At 44.2% G+C, this 22,834-nt stretch overlaps 1 long non-coding RNA gene across 1 annotated transcript; it reads right to left on the minus strand.

The window, feature by feature from the left end:
• Nucleotides 1-2,449: 2,449 nt before the first annotated feature.
• Nucleotides 2,450-4,513, minus strand: LOC127350293 (uncharacterized). Its single transcript, XR_007880543.1, has 3 exons — nt 4,166-4,513; nt 2,676-2,950; nt 2,450-2,593 (listed from the first exon to the last, which is right to left on the minus strand). It is a non-coding gene; the product is annotated as an uncharacterized LOC127350293 (long non-coding RNA).
• Between the last annotated feature and the right edge of the window lie 18,321 nt (nt 4,514-22,834).

The following is a 22,834-nucleotide window of genomic DNA, read 5'->3' on the forward strand; positions in this document are numbered from 1 at the left end:
TGGAGTTCATGTTATTCTTTATGGACAAACTTCAGAAACTCTCAAGAAGACCAAAAGAAAAATGAACTGGATTTAAAATGGACGAACCCTCCTTTGAACAATTTGCTATTGGCAGCACATAACTTCTATCAATCCAAGTGGCACAATTTGCATTTGAAATGGATCTTATACATGCCCAATCAAGAACGATAAAGAGAGACAAAGGATAAAAGAGACAAGAGGGCAAAAATGAAAGGCAAGACTCTGAAAGAAAAGACGAGCAAACAGAGAGGAGTTAGAAGGGAGAAGTATGTGAGGGAGCAGTAAACAAAGAGAGCAGCCAAAAAACAGAGAGGAAAAAAAATTGACTGCGTGGGTGAGTTGGTGGTGCTGAAGAGGAGCCAAACCCTGCGGCCCTCACCTCAGCCACATCTTCATAAGCTGCAGTGCCTCCCTCTCCCCAGTCCAGCCTCTGGCCCTGCAATAAATACATTTTCAATTAAAAGCACTGGGGAACAAAAAGGAAGAGGAGGAGGAGAGGAAGGAGAAGGGAGGAGGAGGACCCTCAAGAAGTCTGAGTGAATCCCCTGGATGACACCTCTGGCCACGAGGCTCAGATGTGCTTACAGCGGAGGCCCCATCATCGTGCCCCGGCACACGCGTGCAGTCTAATCACTGGCTGGCTCTTTGTAGCCAGTCAGGCGTTTAACAGAGCCTGAGTCTGAGTCCAGAAGTGCACCAGCCAGCACTTTGATGGAACACCTGCAGTGAAATGAGACCTTTACTGGACACGGTGCAACCTGAACCTCACACAGATGGAGGGCTGCGGGACCCGCCACAGGGTCAGGGGCATGAGTGCAAGTTGGACTCCAGACATACCACCACCGGTGCCTTTGAAGATTATTATAGGTGGCTGTTGTCAAGGCTAATACAAGGTTTACGTCAGTGCCACTGGGTGTAAGGGTGATAGCAGAGCGCACTGAAACCTCTGACATAGTCTGCACTCCTGCTATGCACCCCGGCCAGTGAATATAGACGATCTGGTTTTACGTCTAACATGCTTTTCTCTGTGAATCTGCAGTGCCAGAGTAATGCAATCTGGACTGATTACAGACACTGTACTACATGCTTGATCAAAATGGTTTCGGTGACCTAAAAATAAACAGAGAGTGTGTTGTGTATTTACTTTCTGCTCTGTAAATGGTAAATTGTTTGTCCATGCCACCATTTATGCACCAAAATCACTGATGGGCGGCTGGAAACTAAATTATTTTGTATTTAGTTTGATACATTTGATACAAATATGAACCGGTCTCACTGGACAGAAAAACAAGACATCAGCTGTCTGCAAAAACACACAAAAAAAATAGCCTCGCTTACTTGATGACACGGCAAAGATGTCAGAGATAGCTCTAACTGCTGTGGCGGCTCACACCCGGAGGCAAAAATTAAACGTCCAGCCACAGTGAGTTTACCACTATATGTGGATTATACAACGTCTGAAAACACCTATTGAACAGTGTTTGCTTTTGAAGAACTTTATACACAAAAATAACTGGCATGAACCAAGATCAAATGATAAGTTCAGATGAAAAGAAAAATCCTAGTTTTCCCAGACTCAGCTTATTTTCACAGTTGAAGACAGCTTAGCCTCAGCAGTTCTGGACACATTTTCATCAAACCTGCTACACCAGCTTCATGGTCTACTGTTTCATGGGTTATTGTGGATCTGTTAATTGTGCAGACCCATGCAAATGTAAGACAGGTTTTTAATTATTACAGAGGCATTGATAGAGCCTGCAAGCAGCTTGGGAGGGGCCCTATTTTCCCTGTGAACTACTTACATTAGTGGATATTATATGCCACACACATGTAACAACCAACACCACAAATCAGGGATACATTTAATTAAAATGTCCTGAAATATGTGCAACACAAAGTAAGCAGTTACAAATGAAGGGCTGGCTTAAATATTTAACATGAAACACAATCAATGGGGCACCATCATTATACGATGCACACAAACCAACATTCCAACACTAGTCTATGGAAATGTTGGGTATCCCTGATGTGACACAATACACCAGTTGGCAGGCATTATAGCCTCCAAATATGGGCCGTTGCAGAGAAGTCAGTGATGAATTTGTCCGCAGGTTTGGTTTCGGCAACACAAAGCAGAGTGCCGCCTCAGCTACACGGGCTGTCACTGTGCGCCGCCCAGGGTCACGGTCTCTGTTCTGAGCACCGTGACCGGTGCGGTAATTACCTAAATTGGTGAAGAAGAAAAAAAAAGCTTCAGCATTCCAGGAGTGTCACAGGGGCTGGGTTTATGTGGGCAGACTGTGAGTTGGATTCTCTTATTCCAGGGTGGATGTGAAGGGATTTAAGCACACAGGAATTTTCCCTTCTCCTTATTCTCTCCTGTCAGCATCCCACCCATCACCCCACCCACCCCTTGATCTGCCCCTGGTTCCCAACAGAGGAGGAGAAAGGGGCTGGGAGGGGAGAGACGCGCTGGAGGTCAGGAGAAGTATGTGGTCAGGCCTCCCTGGTCAGAACAGGTCAGTGGGTTGGGTGACCTCGGGGTCAGTGGATGTTGTCGTAGCTGGTGATACTGTAACAAGAATGAAATGTCGTCAGATCAACTTATTAACTAGCAATCGAACAATTGGTTTATGAAGATGTAATTGGCTTACAGCCATAAAAGGCTAAGCAAACCGCCTCTGCTTCAGTCCTTGGCCCCAGAGCTGGTTATGTTTCACCTTTCCTCTCCCAGCCTCCTGGCAGTAGCAGCAGCAGCAGCCAAGCATGCTCCCCAGAGACAACAAGCTAGCTAGCGTCATCACAGCTAACGAGGACCACGCTTTTGCTGTTTCCACCAGGCTTGCCAACAGTTCCCAGACAGGGCCCCATTTCACGGCTGCCTGCTCAAGGTGTGGGACCAAGCGAGGGCCCCATGGCTGGTTGGGGGCTGTGAAAGAGAAATAATGTGTTTGGATTTTTGTTCATGTAATGTGTGTGTGAGAAAGTTTTGTGACTTATTAGGCTGCTGTAGCCATAGTTTTTGTATGCATGAGAGGTAGCTGTATGGCTCATAGTGGAATTTCCATTTAATTTCCCCTTCATCCAATCAGCAAGCCTGGGGGCCTCCAGCCTAGTCAGGCAGGGGGTTGTGGGAAACGCGGTCTGACTGCGGGAGCTGATGTGATTTAGGCCTTGCTTGAAGGGAACACATGCCTATTTTGACAGACGCTGGCCTCCTGCTCAGACTGAGGTCTGCAATTACACAGGACATAAACACGGCGCGCTGAGGCCAGGCTGGAGCTCCAAGGGCCCCTGGGAACGGAAAACGCTCCACAACTTTGTGGAGGCCGCAGAGGCCTTGGCAGGCGCCCACGGACGGCCATCGCGTGACTGTGGGAGAAGGATGACTAGTGCGTAACGCCAGGGAACTACACTGGGAGAGATTGGCTGTCTGAGAAACATCCAGAGACACACACACACACACACACACAAAATGTATGTCTTGTGCGGTAATATAGGACATTGGTGTACTTATAAATGTGCATGTATGTCACTCGAACATGTAGACATAACAAATAACAAATATTCTAGGCGCCACATGTTGTACCTGCATACTGGATATATTTGGACATATAAAGCACACGCAGACGATAACAACACACACTTTCCCTCTCATCTCAAACAGGCCACATACATGCTTATTAACCAACACAACTTTCTCTTTTTCTGTCCCAGCAGTCAACATCAGGCCTCACCTTTCTCCTTGTAAAACAGCTTTAAACCTCCTTCTCTCAAGCTGCTTGCTTGTTCCCTCCCTTCTCCTCCCCCTGGGTTGTGTGTACGGGGGGGCAAAAGTGCTCCACCACCCACCAGGGTCCGTGTTCGGTTTCCTACCCAGAGAGGAAGCACCACTGGGCCTAAAACAATTACCAGTTTAAGTGTGCTAAATCAACTTGCATTGCCGAAACAATGCGACGGCTGCCACTGTTATTTACTGTAATGAACTGGGCCCTATTGTGAGCATGGCGCTCTTTGGGGACCTCTCGCCAGGCTGAATGCAACAAGCCCTGAATGGATGTCAGGCTACATAAAGGTTTTTGAGCAACAGTGAGAGTGTTGCCTTGTGGATAAAAAGAGTGGCGGTGAGATCATATTTACCCACCATTCAGCCTGCTTTATATACGCCCATCGGCCACATCCTATTCGGATAAATCAGGGACAGAGGGAGCGGCCGGCAGACTAGAGTGTATTTTCCACAGTCAATTCGGAGCGGGACCTGACACAAGCATGGGAAAGCAAATAACCCGGATTAGGCTTCTTCAAAGGCCTGGCCCTGTGAAAGATGGGAGCAGGAGGAGCAGACAAAGGTGGGAGTTAGCGGTACATACACACACACACACACACACACACACACACACAGACTTACTGTTATGACAGTAAGACACACACACACACACACACACACACACACACACACACACACACACACACACACACACACACACACAGAAAGTTGAGATGGTGTACAAAACTCCATCCAGCTGAGGTGTGGGTTTGTGTGGTTGTTTTTGAGTTTTTCTAAGACGGAGGATCAGGCACATGAGGAAGAAGATGGTTGTGTGTGTGTGTGTGTGTGTGTGTGTGTGTGTGTGTGTGTGTGTGTGTGTGTGTGTGTGTGTGTGTGTGTGTGTCTGTGTGTCTGTGAGGGTTTGGGGAGGGAAGGAGATGGGGGTAGCGTGAGGATTGCATGTTGAGGCATCTACACTGCAGGAACAGACTTCCCCTCACCTGCTTGGTGTGTGAGTCTAACACTCAGCCAAGCCAAGCCTGGCTTGCCAGAGAACCACTGCCAGGCTGTGTGTGTGTGTGTGTGTACACGTGCATTTGTGTGTGGAAACTTCATCCCATCTTTGAGTGCAACTAAAGTTCAACCGAGGATGTCTGTGTTTCATTAAAACCATCAGTGTATCTGCAGACAAACACAGACCATTATAAAGCTAGTTTCCCTCAAAACGTGAGGGAATCTGACTGCCGCAGCTTTGAGGAGCTCACTGAGACTCTCCACAGCAATTTATAACGTACACACGGTTTAGCAGCACACGCCATACATTACTCCAAACCACAACAATATTAATGGTGCAGCAGGCTAATTTCTCAGTGATGGGGCAGTTAAGATTGTCAGTGCTTCCCTGACATGAAATCATGTTACACACATGTGCTACATACCTCTGTACACAGTCTGTAGTGCTGACATGACTTGCACTCAAAGACAGCCCTATTCAAAAGCAGGAATGTTCACAGCAGTGTGTGTGTCAATGTGTGTGTGTGTGTGTGTGTGTGTGTGTGTGTGTGTGTGGCGATGGGGGGGTTCAGAGTTATTTCTCCTCTCTCCATGTTTCAGTCCATTTTTCTTTCTTTCACTTCCTATCTCACTATAAAAATGCTCACCCTCTTTTCCCAAGAGTCACAGTAGCCTCCAAAATTTACACACACATACACACACACACACACACACACACACACACACAGTCAGAGGCATGTAGAAAGCATGAAAACATACACACACACGCACGCACGCTTACACATGCAGGCACATAGCACTCCTCTCCCTCAGGCGGTCTGGCTGTAAGATGATACCTCGTCTCGGAGCATTTCGCACATGCCTTCCCGGACAGTTCCCACACTCCCGGCCGCCTCAGCCTGTCTGACCTTTGCCAAGCCCGCCACCCTCCCCACTGCCCCCCTGAGCCTCCTTCCTCCTTCCCCAGCCCTCCCTCCTCCTCATCATCTTCTCCCAGGGCCTGCGGTTTGGACAGCTGCGGCCAAGCTGGCTGCTCGGCTTGTGGAAAACATCCGCCACACATGGAGGACTGCACTGATCCTTCTTGGCCTCCGCTGGCTGGCTGGGTGACTGACTGGCTAGGTGACTGGTTGCCTGTTTCCCAATACTGTGAACACATTTGATCCACCACTATTTACGTCCCTATGCCCCATCCAAGACCTCACCCACTGAAAATAATTTGTAACATTTCGGGGGCATTTTTTAGGTTTTACGGCAAGCTGTGGAGACAGATGAGAAAGAAATCATGTGGCATAAATGTGGCTTTGTTGTTGCGGTTACATGGGTTGTACCTCACACCACCAGGACCACCATAACGACTCCAAATCCTTATATTAACTTTAATTCATACAGTGAAAGATGGCTGATTAGATTCATACTTTCAAGGAAGTGGTTAGCTTTGCAATCACAGAATCTTGACTTTGTGTTTCTTTCCAGGTTTTCTTTTTCTGGTCAAAAGGTTGCATAATGTTCAGTATATTAAGTATAAAACATCTGATTTCTGACATAACTGTGACTTCTTTCTAAACTGGTTGTTTTATAATAATTATTTTTATTAAATTGTAGTGATCTTTTGAAAATGTGTTCTTATAGCTGAAAACTATTTAATTTATATTGTAAACTACATTGTTCTCACTCTGACAGACTTGTTTAAAATAATATTAGTTCTCCAGACTGGTTACAAGGCTAAAAAACTTGTTAAGTTGGATATTTTTTGCAGTGCACGCCTAATCCCCTGCAGCATGGCTCCAATTTAAGGCCTCCCCACCGACATAGTGTGGTACATAAACAGGCCTGGGTTACAGCCACCCCCCACCCCCCCCCCCACACACACACACACACCATCTACCTCACTACCCTCTCTCTCTCACTCTACACACACACACACACACACAGCCGCCACATATGAGACTGATTTTGTTTTGGATCTGGACTCTGGCCACTGCTTGGAGCTTTTTTCCTTTTCATGCGTGCGCGCACACACACACACACACACACACACACACACACACACACACACACATTTGTGCTTACTGTAGTACATGCATGAATGGGGGCGGTAGACTAAATCAGATTCAGGAAAGGTACAGTATAGTGATGGACCTGTAGACGGGCTTACTCGCAGACTGCATTGGCAGACACACACAGTCAGTGAACTGTTATAACTCCCTCTCTGAGTCCCCTCTTGGATTGTGTTGCTGGCGACATTCTCTTTGTTGCACACACAAACACAGTCAAGTCTTTCCTACAGTTTCCTCACCTTCCCTTCTTCACACAGGGATGAAAAATGAAGTGTGATGAATAGAGGGAATGGTGTAAGATGGAGGATTACACCCCTGGCTGGAATTTGGAAGGGAGTAGCTTTACTGTAAAGACAGAAAAATACAATCTTGATGGTGTTGCCGACACCTTGCATCACATTTCCCCTCTGTTTGAGGCAGGATTATGGTAGGGAACCAGAGACTTGGCAGGGCGCTTGCAGCCTGACCTGAGAATCAGAGGATTCCTCCGTGTTTGTGGTTGAATTCAGCTACAGTGTGCACACACAGTCTCTCAAGCAAACACATACTAGCCTATCTGCTGGGCCACTCAGTGTCTTGCACCAAATGGAGGGGTGCAGCATTTTTTTTCATACAGAGCGAATTTTAGACTCAAAAGTAAAGCAGCTATTTATTTATTTTTTTTTTCAGTTAGAAGTTTTGGGTCTGGTCAAAGTTTCCGTATAGTCAATAGACTTCTGGATATCATTTTTATGCTAGTCCTGGCTACAGCGGGACTTCTAAAAGTTCAAATATGTGCTTTTTGTAATAAAATTACAACAGAGATTTGACGTGATATGATATATGATATATTTAGTTTGTTGGGACTGAAAAAGCTACTAACTGGCTTTCAACCGAATACAAACCATCTTTGGAGCACTGTTGCAATTTGAATCTTGTCCGAATGCTGTAAATAAACCTCTTGGAGAGCTGAAGAAGAGGAAAGAAGTGTTATTTAACTTTGGCACCTCCTGTATATTTTGGGAAATTAAATTCATGAGCAAACATTATGAATGGGAGGATGTGGCGATAAAACTTGGGGAAAAACTGATGGCTTTTTAATTTCAGTTCTGAAAACAGATTTAAATCACTGTGTTCAAACATGGGATTGGTAGTGGGGTGCATGGTGACGGCAATAAGAAAAACTGCACACCCACGTTCAGACTGCATCCCTGCATCCAAACAATTCACACATACACACACACCCACATAAACACTCATTTCTCTGCCCATCCTTTTGCCCTCCTCCTCCTCACTACTTCCATCCATCCACCCGTCTCCCACGAGGAGCTCTTGCTCCAAGGCTGCAGTGCAAACGCTCATATAAAAAAAGAAAAAAATTGCTCACCCTGATGATGGAAAAACCGACACCGAAAAAAGCAAGAGAGAAGAAATGTAGTAGGAAAAAAGTGTTAAGTTGAAAAGCGAGCATTTTCTCTTGCTCTGAGCTCTTGGTCCAGGCTCAGAGCATCCCTGGATGCCAGAGTCTTTCATCATTTGGCAGCCTGGCTCTGCAGTTCAGTTTTACCTCCTGGCTGGAGGCAACCGAAGCACCACTCGCTCTCCACACAGCAAGCAAGAAAGAAAGAAAGAGAGAGAGAGAGAGAGATGGAGACAAAGAAAAAGAGAGAGGGAGTGAAAAGCAGTCTTTCATGCAAAAAACACCTCTGGAGTCATTCATGGCCACGCATAGGCCCCTCTCTTTTTATTCCGTGCTCTTCCCTCTGCTCCTCCATCGCTCTCCTCCGTTTGCTTCATTTTCTGATGTGCTTTAGCTCCAGAAGTGAAATGCTTGTCATTATATAATCTGCAGCAGCGGATAGCTCCCAGTGATGGAGATGTTAAAAGCAAAGTGGGGGAGATGTGTGCTAGCGAGGCAGAACAGAGTGACCTCTGATGTCCTACTCTCCTTTTTGGAAGGAAGCAGACTCTAGCTGGTATGATCGCTGAAATACAAAAAAACAGCCTTGTTCTGGCTTAAAGACTGCGTCGTCTTCGTAGGCGATTTCAAAGTACACCTGCTACCCTGTTTTGCCTGTTTTCTTTATGAGGCTCTCTGAAACTAAAACTCCACAATACTTCAGGCTGTTTTATCCCTCCTTAACTTAGCTCTATTGTATTTTTGGTTAAGTTACAAAACCCGCAAACTCAGTTCTGCTAAAACCACCAGGGGTATGAGACTAATTTATAGTTTGCCAGCAACTACAAATCCAACTAATGGCATTAGAAATGTAGGTATTTTAGTACAATTATTGAGAAGTAAATAAAACAGATACTTAATTATACAATCATACAAATACAATGCATACACAGTGGGGAACCATGCGCAGGGGAAATAAGATCACAACCTCCTGCCAAGCGAGTAAACTGCACCGACAGCGCTGAACAGTCTTTAAATGCTCTCCACTGCTGAGAGTGAACACAGGTTCCCACAGGGCTTGATAAAGCACCCCTGCCATATGCATTCTTTGGCCATGGATATGCCACCATGAACAAGACACTTGAGCATGTCAGGCCAGGCTGAGAGGGAGACTGATGTATCTCATCATTAGGACCGATGGCCTTCCCCTGCAGCGAGATATATGTTCCTACTGTGGAGGCCCAGCGGGACTTCACTGGCACCCCGCTAAGACTTCTGGGAGCAAAGGCATCTGGTGGAAAACTTCTTCCTCCCATTCAGGCTCATGGGGCCAAATAGGAAAAAACGCATTTACCCAAACACACACACACACACACACACACACACACACACACACACACACATATTCTTAAGTATGTCTGCAGAGATGTACATTTTTAAACACACACACATACACACAAACACACACACACACACACACACACACACACACACGCAGACACACACATAAAAGCCTGGCGCAAAATGGGTGCGATTTAGCCCCGGGGAGCCTGCCCGCCACCCATGGCCCCTGCTGAGTCTGCCCAGTGGGAGCTCCAGTGCTAGCTGCTAGCTGCACAGCGGGGTGTCTGGGAGATGTGGTCGTGGAGACTATAAGGCTAGGAGTGGTGTGGCGACCACGGAGGCCTTGTCCCTCACACAGGCCGCAAAGACAGAACGTTTCTCAGGCCCAGTCATATGCTCTTAGACATGGACGATTGTGTTGATTCCTTTGCAATCGCTGTTCCCATGGCCTTAACCTGAAGGGTCCTGAGAAATTATTTCAGATCGCTTAATCATCGTTTTCATCGTTAAAGGCCCATGAAAAAACTGAATAGACTTCATATGTGTCTGAGAGCAGGACAGATGTGTCATCTCTGATGAGAGTTTAGATAATGTGCTTCAGTTCACACTCAGAGGCATCAGAGACTATGAGGTGCACGGGTTTACCTCATTTGTTTTACATGTGGACATTTTTGGCCCTTAACAATATTAGAATCATTACAGACAATAAAAGCAGCCAATTATAAATTGTAAAGTCATTTATTGTTTTTTAAAACTTCAAATTAAGAGTATATATGAGCTGTGTGGGGTTCTTTCTGGAGATAGACACATAACATTTCTTTGGATTGTCAATACATAAAGACCAGAGTAAACTAAAGATATCTGTTTACTATATTCAATTAATATCAATTAGTTTATTATTGTTATGTTATATTATATGTTATATTTTTGTTAATATAAAGAAAACTTACTTTTATACTGAGTTTGGAAAGAGATGTTTTGTGTCTTTGATCTGGATATTTAATTTATATTTTGTGGTTTTCCAAACAACCTCAGTTCCCTGCTAAGAAACAAACTGGGTAGCAGTAGCCTGTGACAGCTGTTTAAGATGTAAGATATGTGACCAGAAGGTTGGTAGTTTGCCTTTCTGGACTGTTCATGAAAAGATAGGTGATTATAGAAAACTTTTCCTCATTAACTACCATCAGGGTGTCCTTGGCAAAGTGCCCCTGGATCTTTACCCCCAGTTGCTGTTGAGTTACTAAAAAATAGAAGACAGTTGTTTTACTGGGAAGCTTCCACATGTAAATGTGTGTAACTGAGTTAAAGCAGCAACTTTTTATTCGTTAAATCAAACTTTCTGTAATGTTTAAAGTCTAATACCAGCTTAAGCAAGACTTTTGCTCACTGCAAGTGTATTTGGCAGTTCAGCTTCTTGTGCGTGGTCTGAACATGAAGATGTTTATCTGTGAAGCTTGTTAGAGGAAACAAAACTAAAAAAACTGCACCGCTATATAAGCAATTTGATGAATTTTGAAGTCAGTCATTACATTTTATAGAAACATAGTTTTGAATCAAACACAAATTGCAGTTTACATTATTTTCTGTCTGAGAAGATAATAATGATAATAAAGTACAATCAAATTAACTGGAAGCCAATGTTTGAACAAAAAAGAAAAAATGTTTAGCTTAATCACAAGGCCAGATGGAAATCAAAAGCCAGTCTGTTTATGTGAGATGATGTAGCCACTTGATGTAAGCAATCTTCTACATCTCCATCATGGAAGCAGAAATAGTGACATCAGTGTGAGTGACACATGGCGTGAACTCTGAAAACAGGAACCAGAAATAGACTTGACAAAGTTAGAAAGAAGCAAAATAGATTTTTAGTACATGAGCAGAGTCCAAAGATTGTGTTATTTTACCAATATATGATATTTGCATACCATCACACTAACTTGACCAAACCTCTCCAACACGTACACCTATATCTATTGGCTGATAAGTTAGAAATAAACTGCATACTATCTATTACTGACGTCTGTTGACCTCTGGGGTCCTTAGTGTCTGTGTCACATCACAAGAGAGGATTGGCTGGTGATTGATGATCCATCTCATCATGGCCCAGTTACCTGCCACAGCTCAGAGAGGACAAAACCTTTGGGGCCGGGCCAGAACTAACTTAATTCTTGTCATCCGCCCCTTTGCAAGGTATGGGAAAAATGGCCTGGACTGAAGAGTTTGGGAGATGAGAGAAGTGGGACTTGAATGGAGCCAAAAGGAGAAAAGGACTGAAAGGAAAAGGAACTCAGTCAATGGGAAGGGGGCAGGAGAGCCTGAATGCACCATTGCGTGGTCTACAGTGTTGATATTTCCCTCAATGGTCTCTTCTAAAGTGAGCATTTTAAGCCACCCCGACACACTAAATTTGCCCTTTGTGCATGGAGAGGCCCCTAGCTGTCGTAATGCAAGGTGAGGAGGCACTGGGGGCAGATGGAACCTGCTTGTCACCTCAATGGTCTCTATTCTCCCCCCGCATGCCCTCCCTGGCGCTCCCCGCCCATCGCCACCATTCAGCCAGCGCTCCAGTGGGAACGTCCAGGGACCCCGCGCTTTGGGACAGCCCCATATAATGAGCCCCTCTGGATGGCTTGAATGTGGTGCCATTGTTCTACCCGGGGCCATTAAACCACCTCCTGGGCAAACAAGAGCGTCCCTCTTCCTTTATGGAGCCCAAGAAGGCAACAAAGAGAGGAGTCATTGAGACACAGAGGGGCCGCCCTTTGTTTGGTGTCCTTTTTGCTGCTCCTCAATGCCTGGGCTGGGAAGGGGAGGCTCCTGTTGGTCTTTAGCGCTCCTCATATCGCCACAATCCCTTGTTTGGCCAAAGTGGAGATGTGAACTTAATTGACTTGAGTGGCCCCAGTGCACCGTGTAGCAAATAACCTGGAGGACATACAGAGAAGGTATTGTGCATCTGAAAGTGTTTTTGGCTGTCCTAATAGTGGTGAAACCCTGTGAGGAAAGTTTTACGGCCCCTGCGATCCCGGCTAATGAAACCCTGGAGAATTTCATATCATCTGATTACAACTGTGAAATGTGGCTGAACTGTTGTTGATAACATCATTGTAGAGAGATTACATGTTGAACAAGATCACAAGACTCCTGCACATTAAAATTATGAATGATGATGAGTGTTAAAATTATTTTCACACCTAATTACTGTAAATTCCTTCTGCAATGAGCTCAACTAGAAACTGTGCATCCTTTTACATACCAGTGGTAATGGAATGACTGAGGCCTACCTCACATGACAGACAATTACAACTGTAATCACTTACATAATAGACCTAAATAGACAGTTTATTGAATGACTGTCTGCTACTGATCAGGAAGGACACAGTTTGACACCTACGGTGTTTTAGATGCCTTCGCTGTGTGACATTCCAGCCACTGAAGCCGTTTCGATGTCCTCAGGCTAAGGGACTGCAGGCCAATGTCAGGTTGCACCATCCTTCACAACTAAACAGGCCCTGACCTCAACCTTTCCTCCGGCCACCATCCTGGGCTGTGAGACTGATTAGCAGAGGGCAGGTGCTGAGCGCCGGGCTCCTGAGGAGAGGTTAAGGAGAGGAGTCAGCACCTCCCTGTGTGCTGCTGACTGGCTTGCTGCCACCATGTCATCCATCCTGTAGTCTAATCGAGTTATCATATCAACAAATCTCCCATCAGGGGCCCCACAGCTGACACTCCCAGAAAGAAACGCAGAGGGGGCCGACAAATTTCTAGCAGCAGGGCGCTGGGGAAAGGAGCCTGCCCTGCCAGGCAGCAATGAAAGGTACCTGCAGCCTCCGGTCAAGCTCCCCTCTGGGGACGACACTCACGCCCGGCACCATGCTGGGGTGGTTATTCGATTAGGCTGTGTGCTATGTGGGCAACTCCATTCTGCAGCCCCGTGGCTGAGTGAACCACCCACTGGGAAAACTGTTCGAGTTACCATGGGGAGAGAAAGAAAACAGTCTGGGATAAAAAGCATCCAATCGGTTGGAAAACCTACAATATGAAAACTACAACTGCTGGGTGAAAGATGTGCAGTGGAAGCAAGCGAAATAAAAGTATGTCTTTCCTCTTTTCTAGGAATCCTTGTTTTCTAAATAAAATCTTAACTAGATTAGAAGCTCTTTTTTCTTCCCATGGTAATGGCTGTCAGACAACTCTCATACTAGTGAGTGCATCACATCAAAAAAGATCAGATTATAGGTTATAAAAACAGGACCAAACTAAGAAAATGTGCCAGAGATGTAGTGGTAACAGTCAGATAACATAAGAGATTCGATTTAAATCTATGCTTGTCTGTGAATTCCTCCCTCCTGCATCACACACACATGCACAAAATTACGCTTTCACTCCTGCACAGAGAAACACTCAGCAGGGGTCAGTGGGAGAAGGGGGTAGCTGTGTTGGCCTGAGAGTTGACCTGCCACTCCATTGCTACCTGCTGCTAGGGCACAAAGGAGCCCCTTGGCGAGCCACGTCAGGAAGAAAAGCCAGGCGGAGAATGAGTCAGCTCGAGCTCCACAGAGAAGAAGACCCTCGTCTATCCCCCATGACCACTCTGTCATCCATGAATACTATTTACGCCACAGGAAGTCTTTTCTCTAATAGACCCCCCCGGTCCCTCTTTTTCGCCTTGCACTCTCGCCACATTCACAGGGACCCTTCTTGTCTTCTGTGTTCTGCCTCATCCTTTTCTTTCTCACTTTCCCTTTTTTTACAGGCTAAATCAAGAGAGATGCTCCCCAAGCATTGCAAATTGATTATGGCACTGAACATTTATTACATGATGGCTGGGGGTCTGCGTGGTGGAGATGTGGGAGAGAGGGAGCGTGCTGGGAAAAAAAATATGGGCTCATCCTCGGGGTCATCATTATGATCACACACTTCGTCAGTGTCACAGGGGACGACCACTGCACACGTATTCCACAGACGAGCTGTAGAAAACTAGGACAAACTATGAAGATAATGGACTCATGTCTCATTAAGCATACAGATTTTATTGCACATTTCTTAACTTCAACTGAAGGATTACAAAGCTAAAGAGGCTAAATGGACATTTAGAAATGTCTTCACACATTAAAGTGTGTAACACTGAGGAGGATCTATTGGCAGAAATGAAATATAATATTCATAGGTATGTTTTCATTAATGTATAATCACCTGAATGTAAGAATCTTGTTTTTGTTTCCTTATAATGATAATAATATAATATAACTTCACATCCTATTCTCATCCCCAGGTTGTCAAATACAGACGCGAGCAGTGTTCAGTTAGTGGCAATCTGCAACTTCACCACTAGATGCCACCAAATCCTACATACTGGTCCTTTAACTATCTGAATATTTTGTGATGCATGTTGTGTACACTTTGAGATTGTATGCAGTTTTCCTTCAACAATATCAGTGTTCATAAAACTGACAAATATAGGTGTTCAACATAACCGCAACAATCATGTAACAAAATGCAATCCAATGCAACAACCCTGCAGTAATACATCACATAACATAATGATAACATAATGTTCTTTTTTTGTTGTTTAAACTGTCTCAATGGCTTTGATAGACTCTGTGATTAGTTTGTGATTGTTGGTGGTGTTGACCTGAATTATATTGTAATGTGTGTTATTGTTATTTTCAGAAGGGACAGATGGGGGTAGAAGGGAAGGAAAAAATTAAAACATCATCACAAACGATAGCCTCAAAAATGACCATAAATCTGAATCATCCTCTCTCCGGCACGTACTAAAAAACATGTCCACCATCTGTTTTTTTGATAACCATATATTCTACAATGAACTGTGTCTTCTTGTTGTCTCTCTATTGAGTAGTTTGACAGCTGCAAATGTAATAATGTCATCATGGGTTGTTTCTCCTGATATTTTTTGTGACATCTCTGTGAGTCATTGTAGAGTAACTAAAGACAGCGTGGGTGGAGAACAGTAGTATTCTCCAGAGGTTTTCTAGTCACTTGGTTGTCTGAAACTCTTGCACAGAAGTCATTGTCACTGCAATATAATGCCACCTTAAAGAGATGATCTGCAAGAGTTTGTTCGGAAAATGTTTTCAAAAGTTTTCATGAGATGTACAGTGCTGTGTGACATCATTTAAGAGGTCCTGCAAAAAGGCCATTTATTTGTATGAAAATGTTACAGGATTTTTATTTTATATACACTGTAGGTGGTAAATTGTGGCTGCATTTCTATTTGACACATACCACAAACCAAGAGACACACTTCCAAATATACACAGTAAGTATTAATTCTCAGTGGCATGCATAAGCCCACTGCTGCAGACACAACCACTTGCTGGCACACACAACCTCATGTACACTTTGTCTTGACTGGCTTCACACCAGTTATATGTTGAACTGTTCTTAGGCAAGCAAGTGATCACCCACTCAACCTCTGTAAGTTGCTTTGGACAATACAAATCAGTTAAATGTTTACAGTAAATCCACTGAAATGCACAGAAACACAACCTCTTCACCCTGTTACCACCCAGCTCTCCCTATAGGCACACCACCAGAGAGAGAAGGATATATTTTTTGGGGCGACCTCTATTGTGGCCGGCTTTTAATCCTGGTCGCGGCACCTTCCAGTGGGACAAAGGGATTGTGAGCGGCAGGAAGCCAGTCCTCAGTTCTCCCAACGCTCCGCACAAAGCTGCTGCCACCGGGTTATGATTAGAACATCAGTGTGGCCCGCAGAGCTCTTGCTGGGAAGGATGCAAGCTTAGACCCACGCCAAGCCAGGGCTCGCCATCATTTTGAAGAATAGAGAGCGGGTGAAAGAGATGGCCACAATGAATACCTAAAAAACCCCATTCATGCAGACCTTGAGAAGCACAGGTTGCCTCTGTGGTCGGTCCTCCTCTGTTCTCCCTCTCCTTCTGTTCTCTTCTTCACCTTAGGCTGAGAATTTGCTGAGGCTTGCGGGTTCCTCAGAGACCTCTTAGAAAGAGAAAGAAGGACGACAAGACGGGGGGCAAGACTTTTACAGAATAGCTTCGTCAAAACTGGCGTGGCCCAGACCTGGCCCAAGATGCTCTCACTACTCCACTAATAGCCCGCATCAGCAAAAAGACAAAAGGAGCTCAACAATTATTAGATTTAAGGGCTGGCTGCAGTGAATGGGGAAGTCCAAATGAAGTCATTGTACGTTGATGGAGGAGTTGGGGGTTAGTTGAGGTTCAGCTCCAGACCAATGCCCAGGCGTGGAATAATTAACCAGAAACAGCTATTAATCTTGACCAATGACAGTGCCTGAAACAATGGGGACTGACCAATCATTGATGGTAACATCCAGTCTGGGGACATCGTTTCACAGCTGTGGGATCATCCCTGACACTGGGGAGGAGGTGCTTTGGTAGTTTAACCACAATATATCAACTTCACTGAGTACCGTGATGGATGAATTGCAGTTCTACAAGGAAAGGGATTGAAAAACAAATCTCACAAAGCCAGTCGAACAGACCTGACTTTAGTACATTTTGCTGACAATGCAATTTCCTTGTTTATATAAAACACTTTATAATGAGAATATGCAATAAATCACTGAAATTTCAAGAAAATAACATACAGAAGTGCACAAAATTAGCACCAAAGTGACCAGATAATATTTCTGTGATCAGCAGCTCATCACCCAGAAAAGATCCAGATTAGACTGTTTGAATGAAAGGTACTTGATATAACAGATAACCACAAATTAACATCAGATTCTGGGTTTTGATTTCACAAGGTAAAAGACTACACTAAAACTACTTAAACAGTGACTACACTCGAGAGCATCCTTTCTGCTTGGGATTCTGTTCTCAGAAGACCCCCCCAAAAAAGACGTCCTTAGATAAATAAAAACACAAAAGCTCTAGACTGTAAGGTTACGCTAAAATGCCCACTGTAGAACAATACGATTGGGTTCAGGTATACATGAGATTCCCTGGTGAAAGAGGAGGTTCAAAAAGAAAATAGAAAAGATGGGGGAAAAGGGGGGCAGCACCAGCACAAAGGTGTGAAGATCCACTAGTGAGGCATGAAACCTGCCGGAAATCAGCACATGTAACAACTCCACACCCTCAGTGCTGGGTTTATCCACTCGAACAAAATTATCAAAACATACATGTTGGAATTTGCTGCTCTCTAATAATATCCATTCAAACGGCCCATAGCAAGTCATGAGTAATATGAAACCACCGTAGATAACAGAACAACTACAGTACGAACAGAGAACTCTTTTCACACATTCATATCCAAACCACATTAATGCAAGGGAACCAGCTTACAAGGTCCAGTGTTTAACATTTAGGAGGATCTACTCGCAGAAATGGAATATAATATTCATAGGTATGTTTTCATTAGTATATAATCACCTGAATATAAGAATCTTTATGTTTTTGTTACCTTAGAATGTTTCTATCTACAGAGCAGGTCCTCTTCTATGGAGTCCGCCATGTTGAACCCCCATGTTTCTACAGTAGCCCAGAATGGACTAACCAAACACTGGCTCAAGATCGGGCCTTTCGTGTTTTTCAAATAAGTTTTGTGGCGATCGTAGTTTCTCCTACACACTTGAAATAGGAGGGTGAGGCGAGGGGTTTCAATCTGCAACTTCACCACTAGATGTAGAGGTTACACACACTGGACATTTAAAGAGAGTATAGTAGCTGGTGACTCACTTGGTTCAAAAAGTAAAGCTACTGCAGTGTTTGCAACAGAGAGAAAAAACATCCACAAATCGTATTGCTTTATTTAACTTGAGCTAACCTGCTCGATTAAAAAAACACAAGCCACCAAAATTATAATTCTATATGCATTAATTTGTTTATCCGTTGAATAAAGATTGATAAAAGAAAACCTGTCAATTGTAATAAACTAGTCCACAATGCTACACACAATAACATATACTGTATTAGGTTAGGTTAGAAGTCAGGGATTTGATAGATGATAGCTAAAAGTAAAAAAATGTAGCAAAAATTCCAATCAAACAGGCGTTTTTGCTATTCAGATACTAAAATTGAACATTCATGCATCCACTTTCTCATCTACACATTTTATATTCAAACAATTAGGCAGTTGTTATAGTATTTGAATGAGCACTGGTAAGTTTTCAGTAAATATGAGCAGCATCTGATACTATAATGGGAGAGAGTGAGGGAGGACAAAGAGGGGGAATGGAGGTATCCTGAGAGATACATGAGCCCATGGGAGGCAGTGGTGGGGAGGTGTGGAGGGTGGCGGGGTGGTGGTACAGTATGTGGCAGACCCCTGGCACACACGCCAGCTCCACTTTCCACGCTGCTCACTCTCCTGACGCTGGTCTCCCCCGGTACCCCTGCCCTCCTCCCGGCACCGCTTTTGTGTGCCCGCATAATCTCCCAGCAAAGGAGGCGACGCAGGTGGTCCCATCACAGTGAGAGCTCACCCCCCCATCTTCTATCTCTTTTTTTTCTCTCTACCCTCTGCCTGTTCTTGTCTCACTACCCTGGCTGCCTTCATCCTCTCCCTCCTCAGTTCCTGGTGTGGTGATACAAAGAGACACCTCCCTGGCAGAGATAAACCTATTTTAGAGATGCCGAGGGGGAACCTGATGCTCCCCGCCTCTCCTTCCCTTCATCTCTCCCTCTTACTCTTTCTCCCAGGGAGAGCTGTGCTGCGCTGGGCTTCAAGCACCATTAGCGCTTCAGTGGTGTGTGTATTCTTGGGTTTATGTGTGTTTGTCTTTTCCTGAGTGTGTGTGTGTGTGTGTGTGTGTGTGTGTGTGTGTGTGTGTGTGTGTGTGTGTGTGTGTTGAGGAGGTTCAAAGGGTTCCAGCTCTATAGTTCACCAGTCAACCTGATCCATGGGGGACATAGGAGGCAGGATTGGAGGCAGGATTGGAGACAGCAAGGGACAGTTTCAGGGTTTAAGTGTAAATTTCCTAGATTAGTGCAGATGTTAAGCCTCGATCTGCAGGTCCCAAGCAGGTGATTCATGGTATTCACGGATGAGAGTGATGCCTTCCAGTGAGGAAAATTAAGGATTTTGTTCATCATAAAAGTTCTGAAGTTGCAGCCATTTCTTCAAAATAAAACCATAAAAAATAACATGCCTCTTTATGTTCAAAAGAGTCTAGCACCGCAACAATGTACCAAATGTATGTTCAAATTCATTGCAAAGGTCTAATGTTTAAAAACCAAAACCCTCCTTGATTCTTAGAGTTTGAAACTTTCACCTTGAGTTTTATAAAAAATAAAACTCAAGGGGAAAGTTTCAAACTCTAAGAATCAGTTCAAAGAGGCTAAACGCCTTCAGTAAGTTGACATCATGTATACTTGCATACTTCTTCTTGTACCATCACACCTTATTTACCAGCCTCAAACAGTCTCACCAAACTCTTTAACAACAGAAAGGGAAACAAACCCTCCGTCACTGTGTGAGAAGTAATTACCTACTTCAACATACAAGGACAAAGTCCATATCTCTCTGTGGGAAAACACTAACATGATTTCTCTTTAGCCCTGACATCATTGTTATCACACCCACCTCCCCTTCAAACAAATCAGACATGGAAAATTGTCTGGTATTCCCCCCAGGGTGCTCCCAATCACGGCATCAAAGGCATGACGCAAGGCCGGGACAAAATGTAAGCCATTATGGCTAATTAGCTGCTGCCCTTTAAAGCAGAGGGACCTGCCTGCTGCCGGGGCTCTGAGTGTGTGTCAGAGCAAACGCCACTGACAGCTCCCACGCTACAGAGGAGACAGAGGGAGGGAAGGGTTACAGAGGAGAGAGACGGGGGGGAAGAGGTGAAAGAAAAAGAAAAAAACTAGGATGAGGCGCATTGTGAATGAGCTGGAAAGCATGCATTCATTTTCTTTTTAAAATTGTTTCCTGTAAATAATGGAGGAAGTGCGCAAGAGGAATAAAATGGGGTGGGGGGGGCTACAGGGTTATTGGAAGATGGAGCAGGAAAAATTGGGGTGGAGTTTGAGGCACTGAGCTACACATGATGAAAGGAGCTCCTTCTTTCCCTGCCAGGATCCACATGGGCATTCTTCAGGCTCACCCAAGCAGAACCTAGCTACACACACACACACACACACACACACACACACACACACACACACACACACACACACACACACACACACACACACACCCCCACCCAATACCATAAAATTCACTTATACCCCCTCCACATCCTCTCCACCCCACCTCAACTTTATCACACACCTGAAGGTCTGCCTGCTGCCTGATTACCCAGCCTGCCCTCCCCTCTGCTCGTCTGTCATCATGCTCCTATGGTTACAACAACCCTAAACCACACAAATACACACACAGAGAGATGGAAATAGATAAGGGGAAGACACACATGGTTACACACACAAACACACACTGAAAGACACATGCACAGTTAACACTGCATTGCCCCCTGGCCGGCAGATCCGCCCGTCTCAGCCTGTATGTGCAGGTATTAGCATGTAATTACTTCTCCATTCAGTTTCTTTATCCATTTCACCATTGTTCATTTTCTCTCTCTCTTATATCCATCATATATCCACCACCTGTCCCGTGGAGTAAAACTGCTTTTCAGCTTATTCTTTATAGGTATGTTTACATGAGTGTATAATCACCTGAAAATAACAATCATTGCATTTTCATTACTTTAGAATGAGCTGTTTTCTCTGTTGGCTCTTGATAGGGACTTTCATGTTTTCAAGTTTCAAAGCCACCATAGATGGTAGCAAATTCATCCCCTAGATGCCACTAAATCCTACTCACTGGTCCTTTATGTGTGCTACCTACAATAAAATACAACATTAAGTTGACGACTCAAGTACAAAGTAGAAAAAGTAGAAAAGCGATATTTCCACCTGCTTTGTCAGCAGTTGTTGCTACAACCACAGCATGTTTGTTAATCTAATAATGAATAAAGATGTCTGTATGTAGTCTAAATGTTTACAATAGTTTGCGATGAACACGAGAGGAACAGAGGAAGGACAGATACTGACTGATGTCAGTGAGTTTATATAGTGACTTTGCTGTTGTAAACTTTACTGTTGCTACTCTAGAAACAATGTTTTGTTATATAAATAAATTCTAATCCAGTTCAGGACATTTTCTTGCTATTGAGTGTAAAGTGAAAAACTACAACCTGTATGTTTTCTTTAAATAAATATTATAATGATCATATATAGTTGTATAAAAATCAAACAGTCAAATAACATTAACATTTCTTGGGGGACCCCAAAAACGTGGCTGATTTTGGAATATCTTAAGTGTACATGCCATACAGATGGAAGGAAAGTTTTTGGCAAAGAGTGTGACCAGTGTGCACGCCAACCCCCGGTACAGTTACAGGACAAAAACAGAATTCAAAGATAAAGGAGAGGTTGTCTACACACTTGAAGTCCAACAGGCAAAAGAGTTTGACAAACAAAGAGTTTAAATGCTGTAATAATGCATTTTCTTAAGAGCTTGCAAATTTCAGGAAGGTTTTTTGCCCAATATCAGATAAAGTGTGAAGTAATGCGCTAATACAGCAAACTCTTAACACCTTGAATATTTTAGGAATCATTTCAGGAGGGATTCTGGTCACATCATTCTACTATAATCATCAACATAAGTAAAAATGTAATGATAAGATCTTATCCCACTGTGCTACATACATACTAAATGGTCTTCTAATTAAATTGGAAGTCTGTACTTGCACAGTAGGTATTTTACAGCTTAAACAAAGAATGAATCTGCCATGCTGATTATTAAGATAAAGTTTCAGTTAATCTTATCTTTTTTTATATTGCATGCCTGCTTTTCAACTACATGCCACCGGGTCTGATTGTATATTCATTTCCTCCCAAGCGCAGCCTTAAGATTTCCAGCAACACCACAGATACTAAGAAGGACAGAAGTCAAGGCCTCACCCTCCACCCACATATGCAATCTGTCCTTCCCAAATGAGCGGCGACTGACGATTTCCTGTCCGTTGGAATCCTTGACCTCTTATTCCCAGCCCCAAGGCTGGTGGGAGACTTGGGGAGGGGTTAGAGGTTCGGCATCTTTTCACACATCTTTGCAGACATAAAGAAAACAAACCTCAGGGTCTTTATCAATGAAATCTAAACCTCTCGGCTGATTTCATGTCTGTGTGCTGAGGCTGGGGGACGCAGCGATGACCACCTGTTCCCTGTATTTCCTCGTAGCCGCTTTTGTCATGGGCTTTACATTCTTCCAAACCAT

This window comes from Dicentrarchus labrax, unplaced genomic scaffold, assembly GCF_905237075.1.
Source record: "Dicentrarchus labrax unplaced genomic scaffold, dlabrax2021, whole genome shotgun sequence".
Classification (NCBI taxonomy): domain Eukaryota; kingdom Metazoa; phylum Chordata; class Actinopteri; family Moronidae; genus Dicentrarchus; species Dicentrarchus labrax.